This window comes from Phyllostomus discolor, chromosome 7, assembly GCF_004126475.2.
Source record: "Phyllostomus discolor isolate MPI-MPIP mPhyDis1 chromosome 7, mPhyDis1.pri.v3, whole genome shotgun sequence".
NCBI classification, from domain to species: domain Eukaryota; kingdom Metazoa; phylum Chordata; class Mammalia; order Chiroptera; family Phyllostomidae; genus Phyllostomus; species Phyllostomus discolor.
The window spans coordinates 47973242-47997746 of NC_040909.2; the positions used below are offsets into that span (position 1 = coordinate 47973242).

The window sequence follows — 24505 nt, forward strand, 5'->3', positions numbered from 1 at the left end:
TTATCAAAAAAATTTCAGACTACCATCTGCTCACCGTGAAATAAAGATGAGGAGGTCCCCACAATGTTAGCTCAGGAGGAGCAGAGAGAGTTAGGAGTCTTTTTTCTTTTAGAAAATAAAAGTGTTTTGTGAAATTTCCTAAACTGTGTAGCTTCAAGTTATCTGGTTTTAGTTCTCCTGCCCCCCACCAAAAATGACTAAGTAGTAGATCTTCCCATTCTTTCATGGAAGCTTGGAGTTTTTGTGCAATTGCAACATTCATGTGTTTTAAAAGTGAAGAATTTGCTTTTCTTTGATACAATGATCAAAAGTTGTAACAAGAAAGTTATGCCAGAATTTTATTTTTCATTTGTTTCTCCAGAGGTTTAACTCTTTTTCCAGGGGTTTATTGTCTTGAAGTTGGCAGTCCCTTCTCTAAGGTCCTTTAATATGACATTAGATTGTTGCTCTCTAATAAAAACTACAGTGGGCAAAAGGCAAAATACAGCCTGTGAAGGGGTAACATGCGTGAATAGCCCACAGGGCAGCATCCTCCAGGAGGTGGAGCCGCCTGGTCTTCACTAGCTGGCAGCTCTCCTGCAGATGCGGGGCCCCTGCTGCCCTCTGGCTCATGCCCCTTCGTGATGGCTGAGGTGGAGTCCAGATTGGACTTCTCTGGGTTTTGTTCTTATTTCCCTGCTATCTCCATTAGGGCAATTTTCAGTTGTAATTGATGCAAACAGAGGCTTTGTTAAAATGGCACCTTCCCTTTTTAATTTTATGTTTTGAATTAGCATAGGTTTTTAATTTAAAGCACATATGAAATTAATGATTATAATAAAAACAGAACTTTAAAAAACTGTCTTAATTATCTCTTATTATTTTAGTGTTTCACCTGCATTATTTTGAAGGCAAAATCTAACTTGAGCAGGGGGAGGGGTCAAGGTAGTGGGGGCAGACCCCAGCCCTGATTAATTCTATCTGCTGATGAATTTCTAGAGAACTGGACATGGGTCTACACATGTATAACTCAGAGACTGTCTTTCCATTCTATTTACTCTTTCTTTTCTGGGTTTTCCACCAGCAACAAGGAAGAAGAAAATGTCCTTTTGATGGTTTTCTAAAAACTTGCTTATCTTTGAACCACAAACATATTTACTTTGAAATGTGTCTCAAATAAGTGCCAATTGAAGAGCTAGTGCACAGTGGAAAATAAATTGTGGTTTTGAATTGTGTGCCCTGTAGAAGCCTTTTCCATTAAAAAGTTTTCTATAATATATTTTTTTGTTGTTGTTTTGTAAGTGATAGGAAAAAAAAAAGCCTGGTGACATTCAGAGGGACAACAAGAGTGTGAGAGTGAAAGGGACTGGGGGTAGGTGGGGCTTCCCGAACATCCCGCCTGGTCATCGCTGAGCTGTAGTTGCCTGTCTTGCAAGCACATGGGCCTGAGTTCAGAGGTGAGGCAGGGGTTTGGAGTGAAAAGGATGCAGAGTCTGCTGATGAGAGATCTCAGAGATGGGATGGCTTATGGAACTTGCTGGATCAGCTTCCTCCCCTTCCTCATCACTGCCTGTTGGGATGGGAGATTTGAGGTGAAGGAGCTCCAGGGCAGGGGAAAGGGGAGGCTTAGGAACCCTAGCATCTGCTTTAGAACTTCTGATGCCATCCACTGGGAGAAGGAAGGCTTTCCCAGAATCCCTGGAAAGGGCAGTGCAGCAGTGAGCAGCAGAGCTGAGCTGCCCTATTCCTGGCAGGGTGTTCCTGCTGCTAGGGAGGCTTTGCCCTGGGGAAAACCTGGGTTGTGAACTAGAGCAAAGGTCTGGGGTAGAAGAAGTACTTCCTCAGTGGAGGAAATGACCATCCTCACTGGGTTTTTTCACATGTTCCTGTCAAGCCCTACAGCCTTGTCGTCTTTGATGAATGAGGTGTTGGACTCTTGCTGAGGGGGCCTGGGGGAGCACAGAAGGCCCAGGCCCTGGAATTAGAAATGGTGTTTTTTGAAAACTATTATTATTTATCTTTACAGTTTACTTTTAATATTGTATTTTTTTTCTGGCACTGTACATAGTTATTGACTATTTCCCCTATGTAGTAACTTTATGGACATAGCTAACTGATTTTGTACAGTAAACAAGAAAGATAGTGCTCACATCTATAGGAGAAATAAATGAAAAGAGAAGGAAATTTTCAGTCTTTGTATTAAAATCAATCTTTTTTCTGATCTAATTTATGAGAGTATGTCCATTGCTTTTCATTTTATTTTACCAGCTTGGCAGGGGGTCCCAGTGAGTCCTCTGCACTTTAAGATCTTACGTTACATGTCCTTGGTCAGGACGCACCACTTCTCTCTTATTCACAAGACTGATGTGCAAATAGTTTCTGAGGAAGCTTGAGGTGTGAACATCTTAAAATCGAGGGCATTTCTCAGTCATCACATATTCATAGACACACGCACTATCCTTTCTGTTCAGTTGGCTAGAACATTGTAACTCAATAAGGCCAGCGTCATGACTGTGAAGTCTGTGTTAATCAGTTGTTTGGCGGTCACATGTTGTGCTCACAACACTGACTACGTTTGTGTGAAAGAGGGGGATGGGGCAGTGGGTGGAGGCTCAGCTTGACCCAGCAGAGAGGTCTTTGGCCTAGTGGCCCGCAAATTTAGGTTGTAGCAGTTCCATTCCCAAGTGGACCATCTACATGCTCAGAGACTTATTGCTCTGGTCTCTTTGCTCATCTGTGAAATGACATACTTGTAATATCTAGATGATTTCTAAGATTTCATCCATCTCATGTGCTGTAATTCATTCAACCAAGCGTTACCAGTGACCCTCTGTGGTCAGCACTGGTGCTGTGGATGTGACCATGAACTAGTCTAGGCAGATGCTGTCTGCTCTCACGGAGCTCACCATCTAATGGGAGAGACAGATGTTAAAGACATGATGACATAAATAATTATTAAATTTTGATCATGGTAAATGACATGGGAGAGAAGCACATGGTATTATCACAGTGTATGACAGGAGACCTGTCCTCATCTGGGAGCTCAGGGGACTTTGGAGCAAATGCCTGAAGAGTGTGCCTTAATTTCATAGAGATTCTAGGCTCACCTCTACCATAGTTAGATGAAATATTCCCAAGTACAAGGAACCCATAATACCTTTATTTTCCATAAGTGAAAAATAAAAAAAATATTTTATGTGCTTTCTACATGATAATCTTGATAAACTCTTGGTAATCTCCAACAATATTTTATTTTTGCTCTTTATGATGATTATCACTCTCTATCCTGTTAATTTTATTTACATAAGTGTCTATTTATTGCTTAATTTAACATTTGTTCAGAACTCAGTACATGTTAGGTCCTCTTTTAGGTTGTGGGACTTCTACAAACTGAGAAGTGATCCTTATATTCCAGGAAAATTGTAATCTACCTTTTTATTTTTACTTTATTTTTATATTTATATATTTTTTGGATACAATGCAGACTGGTTTGTGCAATATATATACAACACATAGTGGATGTTGTAGTATATGGGCAAGGAATTACGTCAGGTAACTAACTATATGGCTAGTACACTTGAATTTGGTCTTGGTCTAGAAGAGGAGTTTGCAAACTATGGCCCATGGGTCAAATCCAGCCACTACCTGATCTTGTAAATGATGTTTTATTGGAATAAGGCCATGCCCATTTATTTACATTTTATCCTTGTCTGCTTTTGAGCTGCAATGGGAGATTGAGAGTTGTTATCGGGACCATCAGGGCCTGCACAGACACAGGTATTTACAATCTGGATTTTTTTTTTTTTGGCTCCCATCTACCTTTTAGTACTAATCTACCTTTTGGTGCTAATCTACTTTTAAAATATGTTGTTTTAAAATATGCTGTTTTAGTTGATGCTTTCAGGGTTGCAATAAGTATCTGTAACTGAAGTGTACAGTGTACCTAGACTTGATTAAGTGTCTAAAGTACTATTTCACCTGAAACAAGAACTCTGTAACAGTGTCATTCCATCTACCACTGTGCTTTGTGGAATTGTCATAGTTTTTCACTTCTAATATGTGTTATAAACACTACGGTAAAATGTTATTTTTATTTTGTTTTATTTTTGCTTTAAACAGCCATATCATAAAAAACAAATAAGAAAAACTCTATTGTTTCTGTACTCTTCACTCCTTCCCATAGACTAGAATTCCCGTCTGCGGTCCTTTCTCTCCAGCCCGAAGCACCGCTGTCAGGATTTGTGCGTCGAGGGTCCAGCAGCAACAACTTCTCTCAGCTTTTGTTTATCTAACAATATCTTTATTTCACCCTCGTTTTTGAAGGATGATTTTGCTGGATATAGAATTTTTACTTGACGGTTTATTTTTTCTGTTAGCACTTTGAAGATATAATCCCATTTGCTTCTGAGATTTAACGCTCAAGAGAAAATGTCAGCCACCATTCTTATCTCTGTTTCTCTGAATACAGTGAGTCATTTTTCTTTGCTGCTTTCAAGATTTCTCTCCTTATCTTTGATTTTCAGTATACTATATAGTATGATAAGCTAAGGATGTTCCTAGATGTGATATTCTTGTATTTACGTATTTATTCTGTTTGAAGTTTGCCAACATTCTTGAATATTCTCACCATATTTAAAAAATTTTTAATGATTATTTTCTCATAATCTTGACTGTCCCACTCTCTTCATATTTTCTTCTGAAACTTAAGTCATATCTATGTTAGATTGCTTAATATTGTCCTACAGGTCTATGTTCTATTAATTGGTTCCCAGTTTCATTAACCCTTTCTTCTGCAGTCTCTGATCCGCATTAAACATATCCAGTAAATATTTTATTTTAAATATTGTATTTTTAGTTCTAGAATTTTTATTCAACTTTTCATATGATCCATTTTCTGCTGGAATTTCTCATATGTGCACCAGTTATATTCATGTTTTGTTTAAATCCTTCAACATCTCTACAATGGATGCTTTAAATTCCTTCTTTGCTAATTCCAGCATCTGGGTAGTTTCTGTATTGTTAAGTACAGTGTTAGTATTAACTGCACTGACAGTTAGTTGTGGAGGATACCGGCCTGCAGTATCCATCTCGGCTGCAGATGCTCATCGAAACACAAGAAAAACATACACAGAGACAACAAGGTACTGTGGGGGAATAGGGACAGAAGGGCCACTCCTCACATGGGAGTGCCTTTGGCCACCCTCTCTCCTGGAGGGCACACCATGTCCATACCCAAGCAGATTTTTATTGAGAAAACAGACTTAGTTTGTGTTGCGCGTGGGTCACCGGCCAGCAGTGACCACGGAACGCTGTGGATGGCTCGCCGAAAAACACGCAAGAAACAAACATACACAGAGACAAACTAGTTTCTGTGGGGAAGTAGGGACAGAATGGCCACCCCCCCTAGTGGGGGGCGCCCTGATTTACCATCCATACCTGCTTTTATTGGGCTCATTTTACATAATAATTCAGGTAAAGTACAGTACTCATTAGGGGGAAGTAAGGAACTATAGAAAACAAGGAACTCTGCTGGTCTATTGAGTGGGGGTCAAAGAGCTGTAAGACTTTGAGGAACAAACTTCCTCCTTGGACCCCTCCCATTCAACTGAGAGCATTCTAAACAAAGAAGGTTTCACAGTAATTTACATGTTCTTTCTTAGGCCTGATCACCCGGGGAATCTGCCCTTTTCAGCACAGAGCTGCATCACCCTGTCATTGTTTCAGGCTTAGCACGGGAACTAAGGCAATAAGGAGATTTTCTCCCAGACGATGAGAACTCAGGCTATGTCAAAGCCGAGGAGTGAGGGTCCATCACTCCCTTTTGCTGCAGCCCCCCAAGTCCTTCTTTTGGGGGGCCTCCCAAAGTGATCGTGCCTGGCTTAGGTTGTTCCCCCCATGGGGAATCTTACCCGTCTTTGGCTAACTGACCAAGCTTTTGGGGGTTCAGTTATGAATAAAGCAGCAGAAGCAGCATTCCTGCCAGGAAGATAAGCTTTTGTCTCCTTGCTGGCTTACGGTTCCAAGGGCGTTCCCTTAGCCTTAGCCTTAGCCTAGGTGGGGGTTTCAGCTTCTGATACCAGTCAGGGCAGTTCCCAACAAGTTTGTGGATTCAGTCTGGCAGAAAAGATCAAAAGATGTAAGCAACTTACAAAGGTGGGGACAGAACTCCTGCTGAGATTCTGGGCAAGGTTTGTGGTCTTTAGCATATGAAAGGGCTACAGGTTCCTAAAGTTTTCTGCCTGTGCTTTTAAATTCCAAGTTAATAATATCCTCCAGCAAGCAGATCTCACAGGATCTTGCACATTCTATATCCCAGGCCTGATCACCCCAGGGGTCTGCCGTTTCTGGTCCGAACTGCCCCTGCAGGCCTGAGTTAACAGAGAAGACAAAGGCAGCCAGGAGACTTGGATTTCTTACATTCAAGAACAAAGACTCAGGCTTTGACAAAGCCAAAGGGGGCAGGGGTTGATGTCCACCACCCCTTCATTTCCACAGCCCCGAGCCTCTTCCCAGAAGCCTCCATGTGATCATGCCTGGCTTAGATGTTTCTTTCTGTGGGAAATCTTACCCGTCATTGGCTAACTGATCAAGCTAGGAGGTTTCGGCACAGAACAGGCATCATTCATGCCAGGGAAATAAGTTTTTGTCCCCTTAGTGGCTCCTGGTCTGAGGTCTTTCACTCAGCCTAAGTCACGGGGGGGTTCCAGCTTCCTGAGACCAGGCAGGGCAGCCCCCAACAGTTAGTATTACCTGTCATAACTACAGTATTGTTAAGTGACTCTTTTAAAGTCACTTAAATTTTTTTTGCCTCTTTATATGCATAGTGATTTTTTGTTATATAGTGGACATTGTGATTATGTTTGACTGATTTTTATAAATTTCCTCATTATAACTTAGTATTGTTACATCATGTAGTAGGTATTCTAAAAATACCAGATTTATTGAATCCAATTAAACTGGTATTAAGAAACAATTATTAAAGGGACGAAGAGAAAGTAATGATAAACCACACATAATAGGGCAGCCTCCCGTGATTTGCTCTCCTGCATCACTTAAGCTGTGAGTACAATATTGTCTTCTGTGTTCAGAAAGAACCACACAAGGTCATCTTCCTGCTGAAAGAAAGAGAAAAACAAATTTGTAAGCAGAATCATGAAATATAAACATTGTTTCTGAAAAGTTTATAATTTCTACAGATTAATTATATTAGTACCATTCTCCTGTTGTAAATCCAGATAAAGGTATTAATATTAACAAATTTAAAGACAAACATGTAACTAAAATTATAGCAATGATAACTGATTTGGTTTCTTTGCATATTCATCTTACTGTTTCAGAGGAAAATAATGGCATTATTTTTGTTTCCAAAGTTACCTTCTATATGCTTATACAACATTTCCACATTAGCAACCCTCTTTTTAGAGGATCTTTAAATATCCTTTTTAAAATAGGTATGAATTTAGAAACTCTGGGTCATTTATCTATAATTTCATCGGTAATGAACAATCTAGTAAAACCCATTTTTCCTCACTGACCTCGTCTTTCTTGCTGTAGTATTCTTTTTTTCTATCATGACCATGTATACCTCAATTTCTAGGCAATACTAGATATAGAATTCTGGATTATTGCTTTGGAAAGTGCTTTCTTTCCTATCAAAAAAGTCATTGATTCTTACATGATGCTTTTAAGTATTAGATTTTCTCAGCTGGTCTTTCTCAAAGCTGGGAGTTTATTTTAAATAAGTATTTGTTTAAAACACATTTGTTTTAAATAATACATTTTGAACACAATAAAACCCACAGATTTAAACTTTATTAAGTGTTGCAGTTAACAAATACTTTTAAAGTTCAGTTTCATTGTTTTCATGCACACAGTGTGGTTGCAGTGTTTCAGTCAGCTGCCAGGTTGGAAGGGGGCACTCTAGGACACCAGGCCCGTGCTTGCAGGTCTACATTCGTGTAGTCACTTGGTGGTTTTCTAGATCATAATATTCAGAGTCTCACCATCTACTTCCAGAAACCTGAGTGTCCTTCATGAAGATGACTGTAGAGGTCACTGGCAGAGCCCAGAAATTGCACCAGGATCTTCTTTCTGCAGCACAACTTTTGGCAGCAATGGAAATGCCCTTAGGTTGCTGATTTTCCACCAAGGATCCTGTGATCCAGGAATTTGCCATCTGCTATTGAATTGTTAAATTAAAACTTGAATCTGGTGGCAATCAGAAAGTACACAACTCAACAAGAAATTTTCTCATCTCAATTAAGCTTGTTATTAAAGTACCTGATATGTATACAAATGAATTAATTCCTACCTTTTCTATTTTCAGTTTAGTTTGTGATATAGGCTTTCATAATATGTATCAATACATAGCTGCAAACACACTGTATCAATACATAGCTGCAAGCACACATCTTCGATATGAGAACCCTAATTCTTCCATTTAAAAAAATTCTTTTATGACTACCAGTTTTAGGGCATTTCTCTTTGTTGGCTAATGGGCACTAATAGATTATGGTGACAGTGATAAGAGCAATAGGTGGCATTTAGTAGGTGGCATTATCAAAAATGTAGTTAAGTGTAGGCAGTGACTTAACTGCTCAATAGGCATTATTTCATTTATTCTTCTCCTCACAATCCTGTGAGATATATGCTGTTATTACCTCTCTTTTACATGTGCAAAAACTTCAGGATGAGCGGCCACACCATCGGCCTGGGGTGATACAACAGTGGGGGGAATGAGTCACAATGCACAACAAGTTTATCTGGCTCCAAAGTCCAATAAGTCACCATTGCACATGGATCTACAGTTTGCAACATTGATCTTAATTTGCACTGGACAAAATTTTATAAGGAAATAAATTTAAGATGAAAGTTATCATGGGTTATTCAAAAGGTCTATCAAATACTTGCAAATGAAATTTCCTATGTTCATAAATTCTGACCCAGATATCTATGAAATAAAAACACTCAATAAAATACAATGAGTTAGTGAAAATGATTAAATATCAGGTTACTGATATTGTTAGAAATAAATATGTAAGAGACACAGTCACTTGGCAATTGGATCTGTCCTCTATACACAGTAACACAAATAGGTTTAAGAATAAAATCTGAACCCCCTGTGTACCTTATAGAGTACTACATACTCTGTCCAAGATTGTTCGTGAATTAACAACCACCTTCAACTCTTTCCTTCACTCCTGTGCTCCTCACTCCCTTCTGTTTATTTCCTGTTTTCTCAAAACATAAACTTCATGAGAGTATGCACATGAAAACTAGTCAGATGTCCATAAATATTTGTTAGAATTAATTGAAATGTGTGATGGTGATACAATACTGAACTCCACAGCTCACTGGTGATCACCAGAGTTATGCATTGTTAGTAATTCATGAAGTTGTCATCTATTTATTTCAATTAGAAAAAGCTGATTCTTTCTTAAAATAAATACTAACAGTTTACCAGAAGTGGTTTCATTATTGCTGTAATAATTAGACATTTTCATATACTAATGGCAGCTTTTTAGTGAAACAGTTGGCTTTTGTTGATACTTGTAATAAATTCAAGAATTTGATAATTCTTTTATCCAAATTACATGTTTCTGCCCTTTAATATGTGGTTTCAAATATATGAATATACTAATTATAAACAAGATAATTATATTTAATTAACATTATATTAAATGAATGGCTATCAAATTATTTTATTAAACAGATACATGTTTATATAGAAAACATCTTTAAAATTAGAAAGGAGAAAAATTAGAAGGAAAACAAGCTCTTGCAACTTGGATTTCCTCTTTTGGGCAGGTTCCCACCCACCACCCCAGCCTCCATAATCAGAGCTACAGATACAGTATATTTGTGGCAGGGGTGGCCTCTTACAATACAAGCAGGAATTTGGAGGGAGACATAATCAGCCTCTAAGAATGAGTATTTGACAGCAAAAATAGGTGTAAATTGAGGTCACATCCGAATCTTTGTATCTAGTAGAAAGAGAACTTCTAACATTATCATCTCCTTAGAATATCTTTAAATGTCATAACTGTCAGCCTCTAATGGAAAGTCCTAGAATTTACATTTTACTTGTTCAGAGAAAAATAGAACACCAAAATAAACAAAAAAATAAAAAAAAAATCCTTTTTCAAAGGGGAAAAAATCATTTTCTTCCTTGGAGTATTACATTAGTTGCTGGGTACCTTGAAGTTTTGCTAGTCATCTATGTGACCTTGTAAAAGTTGTGTTTCCTTTCAGACTTCATGTTCCCTCAGGTAAATGAGTGGGGGTGGTGGGACTGGTTTGCTTTTCCTTCCTGATCTAGAACTAGGTCTCTGAGGTTGTGATATTTTTACATGTCAAGAAGACCAGTTATTTTACCATAGGGGGTATACATTCTTTTATAGCAGCTTCTACAGACATAGCATTGTCCTAAGGGAAACATTACTGAGAATAAAATTCTCGATTCTTTTCTCCTTCCAAATTGATATAAACTTCCTACTACTGAAAAAGGGAGACTTCAAGGAAAGATTGGTTAATTGGGTCATTCATAGACCCTCCCCGCATAAATAATTTTATCATTTTAGATTTAAAAGGATTCTTATGAATAATATAGAAGTGTGTGTGTATGTGTGTGTGTGTGTGTGGGAGAGAGAGAGAGAGAGAGAGAGAGAGAGAGAGAGATTTTAAGAACTTAACTGGAACTGAAATGATTTGTTTTACTCCAACCTCAGTTTGCTGTATAATTAAAGAAATTTAGAACCAAATTAAACTTTTGCTTTGACTTCTTTGGAAGTGACTGTGTCATGCATATAAATGTATTCATAATTTATCTTTCTTCCTACAAGGTTTCAGGTGGCCGAGAAAATGCAGCCACCATGAAAAAAATGTTTTTTCTGGGTTTTAAAGCCTTTTATCATCTTGTTCTACATGAGATTGGCTGAAATGTAGAGGTCCTTCTGATTAAAAGGAGCAAGACTAGAGAGGGAAAGGGGGAGGAATTATGGTTTAATAGTAATATTTTCTGAAACCCAGGGCAAGAGAATGATGGGTCATAGACAGCTCTTGTGTGGTCATAATGACAGTTTGATTATGAGGACATAAAAGAGGATTCGTTACATCTGTTTATTTTTGTTGATTGGCATTGTAGATGAGGTAGATACTAGCTGTTGAGAGAATGTCTTCTAAAGACAGAAAAACACATATTTAAATACTGGCTCTTTTTTCTTACTAGTGGTGAGATCTGGGGCAAATTTCTTAGCCCATTGGAGTCTCAGGTTCTTCTTTGTATTATTAAGGTAGTGATGCTGTCCCTGTAAGGGTGTCAGGCTTCCAGGGGCCTGTTTATTGACAGGAAGTATTCAGCACACTTGTCTGGTATTGAAGATGGCCCCAGTTTGGGGTAACCATTATTATTATTGTGGTCATTGTTTTGGCCAATTCTCTTGTGACACAAAGAGATTAATTACATTTATAATTGCCTCTGCTTCCTTTGAGGACTGTGAGCTCTGTGAGGAAGGGACCACATCTGTTTTTCAGTGTTGTAGTGGGGGCTTAGGCATCCAGCTGGCATTCAGTAAGTACATGAGGAAGGACTGAATGACTGAAGGAAAAAAATGAAGGCTCATCTCAAGAGTGAGATATTTATTAGGAAGGAGGTTAAAAGCATAATTTTCCAAAGAGAAAAATATTATGATGCTGCAAGCAAAAGTGATAGTAACTTTATAGCAGGAAGGCTGCCCACGGTCTGAACCTGAGCTATTTCAAGCCTCTTTGGCATGTGGCTGGGCCACAGAATTGGGTGTTTCTTGTCCATCTCAAACCAGCTTTGGCCACACCTTTATTCTCTTGGGTGTGTGTGACAGATAGGGAGAGGCTCCTATCAAAGTAGGCAGAGAGAACTGAAGACCTGGAACAATTCCCCTTCATAATCAGCAGCCACTTTGGGAGCACTAGGTGAGCTAATTGTTCAGTTTGGTTTCATCGTCCTTTTAAACAGGTTCTTTTGTGTGTCAGAGGAGAAACACAAACAAGAGACTGCTGCTGGGACATATTTTATATTCCTCTTCCAATTTCATTAACGGCTTTCAAGGAAATCTCTTGTAATTGCCTTAAGCATTCTGTCTTCATTATTAAATACTTACCATTTGTTGTATTCTACACTTCTTTTTGGCTTTGTGTGCAATTTCTTTCTGGGACCTTGTGACTTAAAAGTGACATTGAACTGTAGGGCAGGTGGCTCTGGAGGCATGCCCTCACACATAAATTTCCAGAAACACCACCATGCTCTTAGCAAGATGGATGTCTGGAGTCTGGGGTTTTATTCATTCAACTTGCAAAGACAGCATTTACTATTAGGTTAACATCAGCAAAATTCTCTTTGGTTTGGAGCCATCTCAGTTGTACTTGACTGGTCTCATGTGCCTCAACCCCAATGGCAGGATTTGACCTTGAATGTCAGTCACATCCCAGCCAGGTCCACATCCTGTCTCAGGTCATTATTTGAGAGGAGTTACAGGATCTCGACTCAGCATTGCAAGGTGTGCCTTAAACTTTATACTGTCAAGTGAGGTAGCATTTTGAGGGCTATATCTATCGCATTTAAATCTGACACTAATCTAGTGGGGTAGGTATATACTATTATTGCCCTCACTGTATGAATAAAGAAACTGACTTCCAGAAAAGTTCAGTAAATTACCCCAAATCACATGGGAGGATGTGACAGACCTAAGATCAGAAATTAACTGGTTTTTATTACATGGACAGTGCTTAAATATTATACTTTCCAGAAAGCAGCCTTTGTTTATTAATATTTATTTCCCAGGACTTTCTTTGATCTGGCATTGATGGGTGATTGGACGTTACAATGAATTTGAAAGTCAGACAGACTATTAAAGGTACAGGTTGAGTTCAGTTGGGTCAAGTAGGTGTTGTTTATATTTCCTTGCTACATCGTGCGACACCCGGTCTTCTGCGGTATGATGCTATTATTCCTATAGTTCCTGAAGTCACCCTTTACAGCCCAGATGATATTCTTTCAGGAGGTGGGTGCTCTGTGTTCTGATGAAGCAAGAGGCACCCTTGACTAGATGATCATGCAGTGAGCTTGGTGGTGGTGTGTGGGAACACCTGTCATCTGAAGCATTTATATTCCAAGGGCTCTGAATATTCACTGATTTATTATTTAATTTGTACATTATTTTCTTGAATCTACCCGTAAGGAAAAGATTCTAGAATATTTCCCCTGAGACTGAGGACAGCAGGCAGGGAGCCAGCCAGGACTGGAGAACCCTGGCATAGTGAGCCAGACAAGCTGTGCTCTCTTTGTTCCTTCCTCTGCCTCCCCCACCCCCACCCGCGCCCCCGGCCCCCACTATTATCTTTACGTTTAATAGACTAAGGACAGGAAAAAGGCAGAGCAGGTGACACTACTCTTGGGCGAGGAAAGCTGTAGGGATCCGGTGGGAGTGTCTGCTAACAGGCTCGAGTTGTTGGTGTGTGTTTTTCCAAAATGGTGCAAACCAGCTCTGGATTTGGAAAGTTCACTTGCTTTCCATGGGGGGAGAGCTGTTGTTGGTGTTTTTGCTTTTCTGGGAGAGGTAACTGTTTCCTGCTCTACGGTTATCAGTTGTTGTGTGAGGGTTGGGAACCAGGGCACTTTGGAGATAAGGATTTAATGCATACATATGAGAAGAGAAGATGCAAGCCACTGAGCAGTGTGTTGCCCCGGGCCACTTCCCATTACACGATGGTGAGATATTCAGGGGAGTAAATTTCAGAGGAGCATGGGAGCAAAGATGTTTGAGAAGCACTGCAGTGAGGGAGACGTTGCTACCTATGTTTCTAACAGCCTGTGGGTGATCCCCCTCACTGAGAGCCTTAGGAATCACCTCTCAATTTTGTCCTGCAGCAGAGCCATTGTTTTTGTTTTTATAACTCACTTATAGCTTTAAGAAGATGATTAGTCCTGCCCTTGTGTGCATTATTCTACGTGGCAGTGAAAACATGCTTTTAATTTATTCTTTGCTTCTAATCGTAGTGTCTGAATGTCAGGGTTCACTGGCTAGAAAGAGAACGAGCTTTCCTTTTGTAAAGCAGTTAATTGAACCTGGTAACAATTACTGTCAGAAACCCCCCGGGGTTGTGCTGGTCCCCGTGCATCGTCCCTCACAGTGTTTCTCAGCATCTAGTGTGCCAGGACACTGAAGATCTTCCAAAAGGAAACAGCACACTGGAGTTTGTATACTGCAGATTTCAGCTGCTGTCCTGTTAGTAGCCTTTTCTGGGTTTGTACCCGTTTCTGGTGCTACAGACTTCTGAAGGGAACACTTCTAATTTTAACATGTTTAAGAAAATGCTTGCAATACGGGCAATGGACAAAGGATCAGTATCTAGGATAGAGACAGAACCCCTCCACATCAGTCACAAAAATATTAATAAAAATTCCTCCATGTCCATCTACCGCAAAGCAGCAGAAGAATGGACAAAAGATGAACAGTCTGTTGACAGCGGAAGACATTATGTGGACAAAGAAAAGATGCTCCATTTCACTGGTAATCAAGTTAAAGTAAATTAAAGCAGTGAAACACAATTTTTACCAATCAGTTGGCAAAATAGTCATAAATGTGAGTCTGGCCTGGGGAAATGGGACGCTGCAAGAGCTTGTAAGACTGAAAGTCTCAGGCCCATGTCTTGCCTCTATGCACAGAAACACTAGCACATGTGCACAAGCAGGCAGCGTTGCTTGATTTAGCAGAAGTGCACAGGCTGTCTAGATGTCTGCCTGCACGGGAAAGGCTAGTGAGACTCTGGCATGTACACAGAAGGGGATTGATTCTAGGTAGTAGTTATAGGAACAAAGCAGATGTGCCGATGATAGCAAGGACAATGCCCAGAACGTATATGGTTAACTTTGCAAATCCAAGGCAAGGTTTTGAATTATTTGTATAACGTGATATAATTAAGGTTAAAAAGGAAAATCATCCTCCACATTTTGAGTATGTATATATCTCCGTTACTGTGGAGGAAAAGATCAGTTCGTCACATCTGTAGCGGGGCCTGGGATTCGCAGCACAGTCAAACAGGAGTCTTATTTGGGATGCCTATTAGATTTTTGCAAGGAAATTATTTGGGTTAATCAAAATGGAGCTTTTTAAAGTTTTTGAAAGAGAAAATGAAGAGTTAATTAGTGGGTAAATATCCCTTCGTGTGCTACATGCTTTCAAATAGCCACAGAGGGATGCTGGCAACTGGAGCCCCAACAACGGAGTGCTAGCACCCACCCCTTCTCATTCTCTTCTCAGGCTTCCAGGATCCCACCCCCGAGGGGTTCTGGTGAAGATCAAGTGAGACTGTGTGAGTCTTGCTTTGTGGGGTGTTTTCATGTAACTGGTGATAGGTTATTGTCACCTGCCTGTAGTTAGAGGTGCCCTCAGCTTCAGGTTCTGGAGGACTCTGTAAATAGGCCCTAGGTTTACTGGCCTCTGCTTGGCTGTCCTGAGCAGAGGGTCCCTCAGCCTCTGTTAGAGAGGGCTCCCAGCAATCCCAGCCTGAGGCTTTGCTCTGACCTGCATGGGGCATTGGAGCCAGGGTCAGCTTCTTGGGCCTGCAACCTGTGTGGGCACACAAAGAACCCATGCTCAGAAGGGGCCCACACTTGGTTTAATGCTCTGGTGTTGCTGTCTTGAAATTATTAATGGTTCTTGAACAAGAGGCCCTGGATTTTTCTCTTGCGCTGGACACTACCAATTATGTGTCCATCATGGTTAGAGTGACTTATGGGGCCTACCCTTGGCCAGGTGGTGAAGAGCTAATGAGAACCCTGAACTCTGGTTGGAGGAGAAGCTTCTGGCTTGTGAATCCATGAAAATCAGGCCGCTCTGATGTTGGTGAAGCAATAGAAGCTCTTTATAACCATGTGGATGTCCATGTATCTCATGTTTCTCTCGTGGGAGGTTGGAATCTGTGGTGGTTTTGCTCTGAGGGCAAGAACTGCTCCCTCCCTTTGTGCCTGAATGCAGATTAGAGACCACAGCCCCAGATGGGCCCCATTGCTCTGAAGGAAGGCTCTGCTGCAGGACTGTTGAAGATGACCAGGAGGTGTTCATCCTCCCAGAGGACTCTTTTGCAATTCAGTCAGACCCTGAGATGCATCTGGAACCAGGACCTCTGGCTCTGTGATGGAGCAAGTAGCCGAGAGATAGCCTCTGCCACATTGCTGGCAACTTCTGCTCTCCATGATCTGGAACACTTGGGTTTCTTCACATTGCCTCTGGTTACATTTTCATCCTCTCCCTGCACCCCTGCACCTTCCTTACACATCCCTGCATCACCCCCTGCTTCTCTGCGTCTGCCTTGTTCACAGAGCTGGCCCTGGGCGTGCAGGAGAATGAGAGAAGGACCCATAGCTATGTCTTCCTCTCCTTGAAGCAGGCTGACATAATGAAGTAATATGGATTCAGTCACAAAGATCTAAATTCAAAACTCAGTATGGCCATGTAATAGGTGGACAAGTTCTTCAGCAAGTTACTTAATTCCTCTGAGCCACAGTTTAAGGGTTATAGGAGAAAGGAATCTAAGGCATCAGGCTCAGAGTTGTTCCAATACCTTCTCACTCTGCCACTCTTGTCTTTTTCTGGAACTTTCCATTAGTATCCCTGCCCTCTCCTCTCCTACCTGCAGCTTTGCCCTATTGGAATAGCTCTAGGGATATCAGAAGTGGCCAAGGCGAAGTGGGTCTGGGTTTTCCTCTGGTAAGTCTAGGCACATTGCCATTCCTGGGGGAGCCTCAGTAGTGCTGTGGCTTCAGGGCATACCACTGAGATGAGAGCAGCTCTGAGGAATCAGGCCTCAGGTGAGGCTTTGAGGATGGGGGAGGGGCCGGCCCCCCTCTCCCACACACATACACAGCTCCTCCTTGTTAACCAGCAGAGATCAAAGTCTTGGGAAGAGCTGGTTTTCCATGGCCTTCCATGGACCTAGATTGGAGATTGACACATGGCTCTCTGGAAGCCCATGTTTCATCAGAACAGTTCAAATCAGCATATGGCTAGCCTTGAAGATATCACCACCTCAGGGTGTGTGGGAGGTTGGTTGGTATAAATGAGAGCTGAGTTGTCCCTCCTTGTTAGATGGTTCAGTCTAAGACTATAACCCAGGTGTGTATCCTGGATAACTTTTCACACAGATCTCTATCTCTGGCTTATAGGTGCAAGAGAAGAAACCAGGAGCCCACCTGTATCACAGTCTTGCTGGTTCATAGGCACATTTTTATTTGTATTCTAAAGATAAAGGATGGTTGCAAAGTTTACTTCAGGCACTAAACTCTTATTCAACATATACTTATTTTTCAAGAACACCAAGATAGCAGTGATTTTTATAGCTCCAAATTATTTTTATTTTTTTCAGCTTTTGCTCTTTGTTATAAACTGCACTTTATGTGTCTGTCATAATATTTGCCTTCCACTCCTCTTAATGGGTTAGGATATTTTGGAATCAGTTACACAGTGCTTTTGTTTTTCATATTAAGTATACCACCAAGCTTTTCCTTAAACATTTTGAATATTGGAAATAATATCTTAGGTGACATTAATTATGATGCACACCCCTGCTAAGCTGTTCTTCTTGGTGCTGTTAATGATAGTGTTGCGGCATTCCTGGCTGGCTCTGTCATTAACCCATCATACCACCGGCCCCAGTGAGAGTGCAGACATGGGATCAGTTGAGTGAAGTGTGTGTGCAGCAAATAGAGAGGGTAGATGCTGTGTCTTGCCCTGAGGAACAGCAGAGTTTGTCAAGTGTCACATCTGAATGCTTAATAATTCTGCTTGTGTAAAAATGCATCCTTTGATATATTTTCCATTTTACAAAATAATTTGTAACCACAGTTGGCAGTGATGTCTGTTTGCAAAATCTTACGCTTTGATTTCTTTCCATTCTGTTAAATCATAAAATCCTTTTTTTTGATTCAATGATATGCCTCATAGTTTCCTATTAATGTGTCTGCCTGTACTGTCTCTGCTTTTGTGTCTTCCTTTACCCCCCCCCTTTTTTTTTTTTTACTATCGATTGATTTTAGAGAGAAAGAGGGAGGGAGGTAGGGAGGGAGAGAGAAAGAGAAACAATGATTTGTTGTTCCATTTATTTACTTATTCATTCATTGGTTGCTTCTTGTGTGTGCCCTGACCTGGGTGGGATTGAATCCGCAGGCTTGGTGTATCAGGAGGACACTCTAACCAACTGAGCTACCCTTCATTCTTTAACTTTCCCTCTTCCCTTCCACCCCTCCCTCCCTCTATCCCTTCCCTTTTTTTCTTCCCTCTTTCTTTTCCTTTTTTTTTTTTTTTTGATGTCTTTTTGTTCCCTCTCTTTGCTTTGGAATGTATTATCAGAAGTCAGAACTGAGAGTATTTACTTACAGGCATGCTGTGCTCAGCCCAGGAGGGATGGGAAATGTTTTCTGGCTGGTTATTTGGACTTGTAGAGTGCCAGAAAAACCAACACTTGTGGATTTTCAATACATTCTTGTTGACTAATAAAATTTTTTATAATGCAGGTTTTTCAAAGTGTGTAACAGAGAACAGTTCTTAAATGAGCAAACAATAAGGACACTCATGCTTTGCTTGGGTGTCCCATCCAGAAAGTGGCTGTTCTAGGTTTTTGAAGATTCTCTTACATGAATGGTATGTGTGGTGTTGTGCTTGGCATGGGATTGGAATTAGGGATATGAAGTATAATTATCTAAACTGACGGACTTTCAAAAGTGAAAGAGAATCTACTGATAATTACTCTTGGACAACAGTTGTAAAGCAGGACTACCCTAGGCAAATGTTAAGATTGGCAGATAAAATATAGGACACCCAGTTAGTTTGAAATTTAAATTTAGCTGGCAGTCCTGTGTTTCTATTTGTTATCCTGGCAACCCTACCTGTAGTTATAAACACAGGAGACACACTCTGTGTCAGCACGGAGCTTACCATCTAGCAAACATAACTGCAGGTTACTGACCTGAGGCGTTACACTGATTGCTTAACAGGCCACAACAACCTCGGGAGGTAGGTGGTACCTTCCCACTTCACGGGGGAGGATCAACAGGTTAATAACATCCCAGGGCCAGACAGCTAGGACCTTTGGGTGGGGTGGGGAATGGCAAGTCAGAACCAGAACCTCAGATTAATCCTGCTGCCTGCGAAGCCCTTCCCTTGCCTGCCAGACCCTCCAGCCTTCCTACCAACATGAGACAGCAGTGGGCTCCTCTTGCAGGTTTGTAAAGAGATTCTGCAGGAGAGTGAAGAGTCTTCAACAGTATTTCTCCACTGCTGGATTTTCCAGGCAGCAGGAGGCAACCAGCTGTTTTCACTGTATCAAACCCAAAACATGTCACGCAGAAAAAATGTCAAGTCATTTTGAAAAATGTCTGAAGCATAATGCGCTTGACAGGGGTGAAATAGCGTTGGCCATAGTCACGTAATTACTACCTCAGTGTTTGTTTACTGTACAGCCCTTTCTTCTTCACTTGAATTAAATCAATCTGAGCCTCAACGCAGCTTTATAAAACCCAGGTCTCAGCTTCTACAACAGTTAGATTTTCTCAGGTTCTTCATAGGCATGATTCTTGCCAGGTTGACTAAGCAACTTAGCAGTTTCTTCCATGTTCTTATCTTCAGGCTAAACTCAGACTGACTTATTGCATTAAAGTAAATGAAGGTCACCTACTTTTCTTCCTCAAACAAAAAATGTTAAGATAGGTTGAGGCACTGAAGTCCGAGATCTGATTTGAATTTAAGCTGCAGCCAGACACCATAGCATTGCCATCCACTAGATGTCGCTGATGATTCACACCAGTGCAACTGCAAGCCCACTTACAGTCCTTAAAAAAGTCAAGCCAGAGTTAAAAATCTGAAACTTCCAAGTATTTCTTTTTTTTTTACCTTTTACTTTTTAATATTTTCTTTGTGTTCATTCAGTGATATCTTTCAACTTTTCTAAATTTGGCAAAAAGAAGTTGAGGAGCATCAGAAAGGCTGTCATATTTAAACCATCTTGCTCTTTGTGTATGTTGCTTTTTCTGAATTTTTGTGAAACTCTTCAGACTTCATTTCCTGGATGAATTTGGTTAGTGTGTATTAACCTTACTTACCTAGTTACTGTAGATTTCTTCCATCCAGGGAAGCTGATTTTCCTGCTACAGACCCATGCTTGATTTACTTTGAGAAGAAAGATTGTTAGCACTGGGATTTGCCCCTGACAATAGGAGCTATCAGATGCTTGTTGTAGTCCCAGGAAGGTGATATTTGGTCAGCCATTCTGGCTTAGAAATGAGTGCTGGAGGGATGCGCCTCAGGGGAGATGAGAGGGTTGGACGTCAAGGTTGTAAGGCCCAGAGTGTGTCCTAGGCTGGGCAACAATAACAAAAGCAGGAAGACTGGCAGCTGCTACAGATTTCCAGTCCTAATGAGCTACATTTTTCCCCCAGAGCATAGCTAATATGAGATGGGATCCTCAAATAAAAAAAAAAAAGAATGCTTAATGGGAATAAGGTTAGCTTTAATCAGACAAAAAAATCATAAAACTAATTTTTGGAAAAAAAAGCTTGAGACCCATGGAAAGTTCTCTTGTACTACAATGGCAAGTAGTTTTCTTTGTGTGTGTGTGTGTGTGTGTGTGTGTTAAAGAGGAGAGAAGCCTCCTTCTTTTTAAACAGCATACTAGCCGGTGGAGGGGAGTATTCGAGCCCTGCATCAGATTGGGAACTTGGTCTAGATCCTGTCTTCACAGGAGAGCCCTGGTACTGTAGTGTATTCTGTAAGAGTGGTCTTAGTGCTTCTCAGCTATAGCGGAGATTGTAGTAACAGTGGGACGGGGCTGATAGAGTTTCTGAAAGTTAAACCAAGGTGGACAATTGTATCATGGATGGCACTTTGCCAGCCTCTGCTGCTCAACTCTCATGCCTGCCTTGGTAACCAGCAATGTGAAGCCCCCTAAAATGTAAAGTACTTTTTTTTTTTTTTGCCAGGGACTTGTCTTGGATAGCAGAATGAAGCATGTGCTTGAGTTAATTTTTAAATAGTCTTCTATTGCAGAAAATTTAACATCCATGAAATAAGAATAATGTAATCATAAGAAGGATAGATTTCCCAGTCATTGGGAGAAAAAGGCCCAAGTTCCCTGATTATAATCTGACATTCTGTTTAGAATTTCAGGGAATGAATATCCTGAAAATGTGTGCTGGACTGCACTGTGGATGGAGATCGGGGAAAAGAAGCCACAATGCAGTATCAAAACACAAAATACTTCCTGAGTTTCCCCACAGTATGAATTAATCATATTTGATACTAATTATGTCCTTGCTATACAACAACTTCCTGTGTAAATTGTGGGAAAATGTGAGAACATTTCCAAGCCCCAAGCAAATTTTGCAATGAGCTTGTATATGTGAATTTGTTATTTGCTAGGTGTCTCATTTGATACAAATTATTCTCTGCAGATTTACCAAGGTGCAGTGTTGCTAATTTTTCACTTTCAGAAAAATTATTAGTTTCCCTCCCCTTCAATTAAAGTGTTTAAAGTATTGTTGGGTCAATAATACACCTTTATAGAGTTGTCAGAATCATTTAGAATTTTTTGTGCATATGTTATTAAGGTCCCCAGTGAGCTGCCTTGAGTAATTTATAACTCTTTGTCTCCAGAGACAACATTTGGAATTTGCACCACCCAGCAACCATTTTTTATACCTTAATTAAAGCTCCTCTTCCAAGTCAACATACTCAGAAATCGGCCTAATCCTAGATGTGGTTTGATTTCTTGATGCATCTTGGATGTCCTGGATCCCTCAGATATGTCCAGGGTTTACTCTGCAGTAAGTTCTAAAATGAGAGGGACCCTTGAGTTTCCTCTCGACCTATAATGACTTCAGCAAGGTCAGCACTTTTGGACTAGAGTGAATGCTTTAAATCTATGAAGACACTGACAGCAGAAGGTTTCTCTACATTTATTTGGCTATTGTGGAAATTTGCTTGAGAAATAATTCTTTCATGGAATTTTATATCAATATATATACCTAACACTTAATGTCCTTCTGTAGGGGAGTGCTTAGATAAATTATAGCCCTAAAAACCATGATGAAGGTCTATGTTAGCAATTTTCAACTGGTGTGCGATATGAATTTTTAAAACATGCAGTACCTATCTATTTAGTCAGGGCACTGACCTCTTTTCCCTTAGGTTGTCAAATAAAAAAATGACAACAGTCAACACAACAATAGCCGTCTGGTGTGAGTGAATCAAAACTATACCTATTTTTTGTCAGATTTGTCAGATTGACAAAAAAATATATTTTGATGTGCTGCAGAATTTTAGTAGTTTATGTGTGCCATGAGATGAAAAAGGTTGAAAATCACTGATCTTTGTTAACTAACATGGATGATGGCCATGCTGCATTTTCAGGCAAAACAAATAAAATAGAAACTGCAAAATGATCTTTAATGTTATGGTCCCTTTTTTATAAATGTGTGTGTTCATAGATAAACATCTAAAGGGCTATATATGACCAGAATAGTAGAATAATGGCTATTTAAAATTTTTTAATCCTTCAGTGCTTTCTAATTTTTATGGTGAAGTTATATTTTATTATCACAAAATGAATGAGAAAGCTCTTTCCTACTGGGGATAAATGAAGGTTGTATTTGTTTTAGATCTCTCAGTTTACTTGGAGTTTGCAGATGCTGCTATCAAAGCATAACTAGAGGAAACACTGCAGATGCATTTCTATAACCAAGTGAATTCTAGAATCTGTCATTCTCCAAAATGTTGTAATTTGATTTAAAGAAGAAAGAAGTAAACCACACTCTTTCCTAACTTCGAGTTTCCCCCCCGAAAACAAAAGCATTGACATCATTTTCTCAGCGTTTTCTGGGACAACAGACCTATTTCATGTGTGTGTTTCTGTCCAGGCTCGGTTAAGATTCTGTTCAGGTTTTATCGGAACATTACAAATGTATTAGGAATGTGAGGCTTTCAGCATATGCATATTGCTGCTGCTGTTTATTATGGATTTTTTTTCTAAATTACTTCAGGCATTAATTTTAAGAAAGCCTGTCTGGATTCAATTTATTTTAATTAAAATATAAAATGAGAATGAAGTAAAGGTTGACATTTTGGGAAGTTCCCTTAACATGTTGTCTGCATTGTATCTCCTGATTTCCAACTGCAGATGAAGACCAAGGATTACTGGGTCCTGCTTGATGTCATAGCCTTTTTCGCCATGCCTTTTGCTTGGGCCAAAATAATTAAGTGGTGGAATTATTTTTTATAAATAATCAAAAGGTTTTAATTTGGGTAAGCTGACACATTTTAATCAGTATATTATGAGCTGATGTTTTGATTTAAAGCAAAAAAAAAAAAAAGAAGAAGAATGCAAATCCACCTGTGAAATGGATGATAAAATGATCCCGTGTTGAGCTTAATTTGACATTAATGGTTGGGAGGAGGAGAAACAAATGCAGCTTAGAGGACACTGAGTGTTGCTTATTGAAGTTGTGAGTAGCTGGGTATTTACATATTTGTTCAATGTCTGTCTCTCCTTTTAGTTGTAAGCTCTGTGAGAATGGAGATAGCATGTTTTCCTCTTTGTTGTAACTCCAGGTACTGGCCGGTGATGGCAACTTAGTAGATGCTCAATAAATAAATATCAACTGAATGAACATATTCTGGAAATGGTAGAGTTGTTATTTCCAATACGTCTGCCAGATATTCGTGTTCCTTTGACCAAGTATTTTTAAACTATTGTAAAATTAAAATTTGAATTATAAAAAGTAACATCTGAATCTATTCTCCTTAAGAAACATTAGAACGTTACTGATACATCCAATTACAGCAAAGATGGAATAGCCTCATTACACCCAGGTCCTCTCCCTTGCAGCTAAAAAGGTCTAGACATAACATAAAAAATGAGCATAGGAAGACCTTGAAAGGTAGAAGGAAGAAGATGGACTGCCTAAGGGCCTTCAGACATGGGGAACCACATGGTTGTGGGTCCCCTGGGTTTCCTTATTACTTGTCATACATCATGAACAGAGCACTCCAGAAGCCTCCCACCTGGACCACTAACAAGCACACAGCAAGAAAAGTCTTTTCCCTCTAGACAGAAGACTGGAAAATGGCCTCACAGCAGAAACCTTTTTGGCAATATTCACTTTATACCAGCCAAATACCAATGGGGAAAAAAAAATCATCCTCCACTCTGCTGTGTTTTTAACAGGGCCTAGCAGAGTGCTGGTCTCCCACCCCTGCTCCGAACCAGGAGAATCAAGCAGCAGTGCGTCAGGTCCCCCACCTGGTGGTGTCGGCAGAACTGAGCAAGGAACCCATCTCCCATCCCGTGCTTGGCTGAGACAGGCAGAGTGTCAGCTTTTCCTACTGAGTGGTGTTTGTGTGGCTCAGTGGGAGCCCGAAATGCCACCTCTGTTTGGTGGACACAGCAGTGCTTCTACTCCCCTGCCTGGGCTCTGCCAGTGGGCATCCAGAGTGCCCAGCAT

At 40.3% G+C, this 24505-nt stretch overlaps 1 protein-coding gene across 1 annotated transcript in view; it reads left to right on the forward strand.

The window, feature by feature from the left end:
- CACNA2D3 (calcium voltage-gated channel auxiliary subunit alpha2delta 3) overlaps nt 1–24505 on the forward strand; it is an 867352-nt gene that overhangs the window by 245655 nt on the left and 597192 nt on the right.